General features: G+C 41.1%; 1 non-coding gene across 1 annotated transcript; it reads right to left on the bottom strand.

Annotated features, from left to right (window-relative positions):
* Positions 1-658: 658 nt before the first annotated feature.
* Positions 659-732, bottom strand: TRNAT-CGU. Its single transcript has one exon. It is a non-coding gene; the product is annotated as a tRNA-Thr (tRNA).
* Positions 733-6000: the final 5268 nt, after the last annotated feature.

The following is a 6000-nucleotide window of genomic DNA, read 5'->3' as shown; positions in this document are numbered from 1 at the left end:
TTGTTGAATGAATGAATGGGAGATAAAAAGGCATAGAACTTCCTAGGGCTGAAGCTAAGCAGCTTTAGATATTTGTCAGAATTCTCCAACCTATTTTTTTTCCCACAGCAACTTTGTCCTAGCTTTAGGAGTTCTTAAGTCTAGGAAATTTTAGCTTCCAGTTGATCATCATAAGGTTTTCCAGTCCTTTCCTTAAGAGGATTAACATGTGCATTTAACTGTTCTTCCTCATGTCGTCTTTAAAGTGGTAAGCATGCCCCTGGAAACATACTAATTTTCTTTTAATTTATCTTATTTTGTGAAATCAATTATACAGCTAGAGATTGTTGGAATCTAAAGAGACTATATATATCTACATGTCTGGGTGCTTTAGTGCTCAAAAACATTTTGCCACCGTTTAACAGAAAACATAAAAATTGATTGATGTGAGGTCGCATGCTTTATTCTTTGGCAGTATTTTGCATTTCAATTGTCATCTCCCTAAGAATTTGCTTTTCAAAAGTAAGGAACAGATTGCAGTTGGACAACTCATAATGTATGTAATTGTGTTCTACCGCTGTAAGTCTGGTGAGAATTTGGGGGGATCAGTGGGAAGACGCAGTAACTCGCCAACACAAAATGATTTCCGGCAAGAGCCGATTTTCTCTGGAAAAGGTTAAGGCCCTACTGGGAGTCGAACCCAGGATCTCCTGTTTACGAGACAGGCGCTTTAACCAACTAAGCCATAGAGCCACGTGGAAACAGCGTTTTGAACTGAATCTATCTCATTTTATTCCGACAAAAATGAGTTTACACCCAAGTGTTTAAATGTTTCTTTTGAAAATACGCCAATTCCAGGGATATGCTTCACTTCCTCAGTCTCTTGAGGCGACCTACGCATACACAGGGAAAAGTATTAGGCAGTTGCAGCGTTAGACAAAGGATTTTCCTATTATTCCAAGGAAGAGCATTACAGAAAGTCGAGGCTATGCAATACTTGGTAAAGACCATTAAAAGAAATATATATATATACACACATATGTATATATACATATATTATTAATATACAAGTTTTGAAAATCTTCTAATCTTCAAACATTTTTATAACATAACTGGCCTATGAAACAAAGTAACTCGCTTGAGGCACAAGAAACTGCCGAATTTGTCAGAGGAGGAACACGCATCTCTTTCGCCGAGCTGAGGGCGCTGGGGGTTAAGACAATCTTCAGTCGCAAGTGTCCGCTGGTTTGGCTTTTCTTCAAGTGTGTTCCACGTGGAGCCTCTCCGGAGGAGTGCGGAGGTGGGGAAGGGGCAGGGAGACAGGACCCTGCGCAGCGTCAACCTTAAGAAATTTATTTGGTGGACACTTGAAAAATTTGACCAAGAAAGAGACATTTGTTTGGCCCAGTTTTCTCCCACACTTTGTCCTCTTCTGTTCCTCCCCGGCTTTTTTCTTTTTCTTTAAACTCAGGCAGTGCTGAAAATCAGCTCGCAGAATAAATAACGCGTTCTCGTCTCCAACCCGGTCCTTGCGCCCCATTCCCTCGCTCCCAAACCCGACTCCCACCGCTCCAAGGACGTGCAGGGCTCGGCGCCCTGGAGAAGGCCCCCGTAGGGCCGGGGAGGGCCAGGCATCAAGCTAGAGCATTATGGGCAGTACACCCTTTAATTTTTAGTATCATTATCTCTCAACAGATGAAAACACTGAGAATCAGAGACTTTATGTGATATACTCAAGTTATACATCTTCATAGAATAATAACCACAGAAGTAAATGAAGGGGCTGTCAAATGGCTTTCCATTGAAAAATCTTGGTGATTTATAATCACCAAGAAAAGTCCTCATTCCCTTAGGTAAGTGCTGTCAAATCGTCAAGGATCAGATAATTCTTGTGGCTTGAGCAGTTCCAAGGTATAAGTGGAAAACTGCCCAATTTACTCATTAGCATCACCAAAACCTGACATAAATAGCACCCAAAGTAAAAACAAAAGAAAACAAATCAAATGAGAACAATTCGATTGATACATCTAAATATCAACATCTTAAATAAAATATTAATAAGTACAATCCAGTCAGTGTGTATAAAAATAATTAATTCAACAGAATTGTCCGGAATGGTGTTGCTCATGGTTTGGTGGCTGTGGAGTGGGGAGAGACCAAAAGCTTCCCTTAGCAGCTGCCTGGCCATGTTTGCTGGTGGTCGACTTTGGACTCTCCCGTCTCCATCACACTATTAGTAGCCTCCATGGCATTGGTGATTGCCTCCTGGTTGCCTCTGAAAAAAGGAACTCTGGATTTGGATTTTGAAAGTTGTACCCTGGTGCGTGAGGGCTATTTGAAGGTACCACACAGTAGGGGATGCCCCTGTCAGTTTGGGGAATTCTGAGGGAATTCCCATTTGTTTTGGATTGGATAAACCCCCAAGTGTTTATGAGGTTGTGGGCACTCCCAGGGCTTATCAGTTGAAATTGTAGTTTGTATATTTGGAACCTCTTAAGCTTCGTTTTATGTTGAGTGTTTATCTGTATTCGTGTATGCTTATAAATGTGGAGTCTGCTAAGCTCTTTTTCTCTATTTTCTTTTTGCTGTTGATGGTATTATTAGTGCAGTCCAAGGTCTTGGGGGTTGAAAGACATCTCTGATGGTAGTTTGTCTTGTGGCAGTTTCTTATATCTCAGCAACTCGACCTAGACCAAAACTCCCTTGCGGTTTCAAGAACAGGGTCTTACATCCAGGAATGGGCTTCTTGTCAAATCTGGGAATAATGTGATTAGAAAGAATCCAGACTCTCCCCAAAAGGTTTTCTTTTCTTTTCTTTTTTTTTTTTTTTTTTTTTTGAGACAGGGTCTTGTTTTGTTGCCCAGGCTGGAGTGCTGTGGTGCCATCAGAGCTCACTACAACCTCAAACTCCCAGGCTTGAGCAATTCTTCTGCCTCAGCCTCCCAAGTAGCTGGGACTACAGGTGTGTGCCACCACACCCGGCTAATCCCAAAAAGTTTTGTGATCAACAGAGCCTTAGTGATTCTAGATGGCTGGTAGGGTATTTAAGGGGTAGTGGGCTTATGGACCCAATTAGCTCCAGTTTACCTGACTTAGATGACAGGTTGTGGGAACTTTTGGTTTGAAGAAAAAGTTCTGTACTAGTGCCTGTGATGGTAACGATGATAATCACCATAATAATAGTAGTAAACTTCTAACTACTACAACAGACTGGAACTCTTGAGACATTCCTGGGCAGTCTGCTCCCTCCCAGAAGTTTCTCTGTGTAGCTTTCCTTGGGGGCTGAGCTCTGTTATAGAGATAGCTTGACAAGGAGAGAAGTGGAAATTTTTATCTCTTGATCCTCTCTTTAAAAAGACTTTTATATTATTATTATTATTATCATCATCATCATCATCATCATTGTCATCCTCGTTATTGTAGGGGTGAGGGGAAACTTGTCCTTTCCCCTGAAAGTTCGCTGAAAGATCAACTCACAGTTAAGAGAGATTAATAAGAGATAGGTTTATTTATCATTCTCATGGAGAGAATCACATAGAGCCATTACCCAATATCCCAATGAAGTTCACATATTTTTATATCTGTCTTTTTGGAGGGGAGGGGAAATGAGGAGTGCAAATAATTCTGTTTAGGGGTGACAAATGGTGTTAGGGAGGACAAATGGATGGGGGAAATAGATTGACTTGTAAATTAACCTGAGAGACAGGTATTATGTTTCAAATAATTTGGGCCAGGTCTAGTGCCTTCTTGATCTTTTTTTCCTGCAATATACTGAGATAACAGGGAGAGGAAAGGAAGTCAATTGCCCCCTTTGATCTTTTGATCAGGTCAGTCCAGTTTATGTAGATAGAGGGAAAGCCTCTTCCAAGGGTCTGTTAATCTCTAAGAGCCTTTAATTGAGAATACTGTATACCAAGAAGTCATATTTTGGGGTGAAATTTGCTGAGCTCTTTCATCATCATCTATAACATCCTGATCTGAACTGCTCTGGCACACCTGCCCCTCACCTATGCTCACCTCCCACTGCAAAGAAATTTGTTTCTCATTTCCCTGGTTTTGGCTCTTTCCAGAGCAACCTTTATTTTCTCTTCAGGGACAGCCACAGGAGGACATCAGAAGTAGAAAACCTGGATTTTTCCAAGCAGGGGCAGGTGGAGACTTCTTCCAGATACTCAGGCACAGTGCACTTAGGCTGGAGGCTGCAGTCTTCTTCCTTCATTACTTTAGGAATGTCACTCCTCTGGAGTGTTCACTTCTGTACAGTGACTACAGATTCCTGGGTTAGGCAAAACTAGTACCTGGAGAGAATTTTATACATTGTGCCATCTCATCTTCCTCCACCCACTTCCTGGTCCTTGGTTATCCTGATCTGAAAATAGTACCAGATCTGGAACCCTTCTAAGGGCTGTTAAGATCCCTGGAGGTTCTTAACAAATTCAGAGATTTAGAAGAAACTCAAAATGAAACACACATTTCTCAACACCATTTGTTCTGTAATCTCCTCACTGTGCTCACAACTGCCATAGTGGTTAGTAAAAGATTTATGAAAGTCTCAGGTGGGGTTCAGTGGCTTACACCTGTAATCCCAACACTTCAGGATGCCAAAGCTGGAGGAACACTTGGTCCCAGGAGTTTGAGACCGGCCTGGCAACATAGCAAGACCCCATTCCTACAAAAAATAGAAAAATCAGCTGGGCGTGGTGGCACTTGCCTATAGTCCCAGCTACTCAGGAGGCTGATGCAGAGAATCACTGGAGCTCAGGGATTTGAGGTTGCAGTGAGCTATGATAATGCCACTGCGCTATAGTGAGCATTGAAACTTGGGCAACAGAGCGAGACCTTGTTTCAAAAAAAAGAAGAAAGCAAGTCTCAGATCCTATGGTTTATGGCCAAGGATAATCAGATTTTTAAAGAATCCATCCTTACTAGATTTTGAGTTCAAGACAAAGCATACAAATATTTTGAAAATATTTGCTGAGCTCCTTTTTCTATTTTCTCATGGGTGTCTACCATTTATGAATTTTAAGGTCTTATGGATCATTTTCCTCATCGTTTCTGGATTAGTTTATCAATTTTCATGTTGCTGTATAAAGACTAAGTCAGGAGCCGCATTTCTAATTAGGTACACAGCAAGATCATAATCCCCATAATGTTTGATATTGTTCACTGATATGTAAATTCAGTACTTTTTAAGTGCAAATACTTATGTTTCATATAATTTGTGAAAGGAAGAGACAAACAGCTATTTTATTTCACTTCCTCATATAATCTTCTCTTTCCTTAATATCTGATTTTCTGTATCCATTATAAAAGACTGAATTGTAATTATAAAACAGCATGGGCCAGAAAGAACTTCCCAGCAGGTCCTTTGCACCTTTGAGTAGGATGTGTTTTTGTTATGCCTTTTTTGTTTTGTTATGTCCTTTTTCTTTTATGTGTTTTCAGATTTTTTTTTTTTTTGAGACAAGGTCTCATTCTGCCACCTAGGCTAGAGTGCAGTGGTGTGATCATAACTCGGTGTAACCTCAAACCCCCAGGCTCCAGTGATCCTCTCACTGTGGCCTCCCAAAGTGCTAGGACTATAGGTGTGAGCCACCACTCTCAGCCTATTTTCAGATTTTAATAGTGAGGATGAATTAATTTTATAAACAGAAATATATGCCTATTCATCGTAGGGAGGGAGAGAAGATTCTTTGAGAAGAAAAATTTCCTCTCATGTAGAGTCCTGTCCAGGAGACCAGAAGGGGAGGGTGAAGAAGGACCTGACACCAAGAGAACACACAGTCCACAGCAGTTCTGAGCAGCCAGTCCCACCAAGTGCTTTTGAATGTACCAAGGAAAGGTCTAGAGTGCTTTTGAGGAAAACAAAACACTGAAGAACCAAGTGAGGGGTCAAGGAAACAGGGACAAAGTGAGAGATGAAGAAGAGTTATGACTCCAGATATAGTACAGGACTGAGAAAATACCACACAGAGCCAGGTTTCTGCAGAGTTTTTTTAATTTGAGGGTGATGAGAATGAG

The sequence above is a fragment of the Propithecus coquereli genome, unplaced genomic scaffold (genome assembly GCF_000956105.1).
Source record: "Propithecus coquereli isolate 6110/MARCELLA unplaced genomic scaffold, Pcoq_1.0 Scaffold882, whole genome shotgun sequence".
Lineage (NCBI taxonomy): Eukaryota > Metazoa > Chordata > Mammalia > Primates > Indriidae > Propithecus > Propithecus coquereli.
This window is presented reverse-complemented; position numbering and strand designations above follow the sequence as displayed.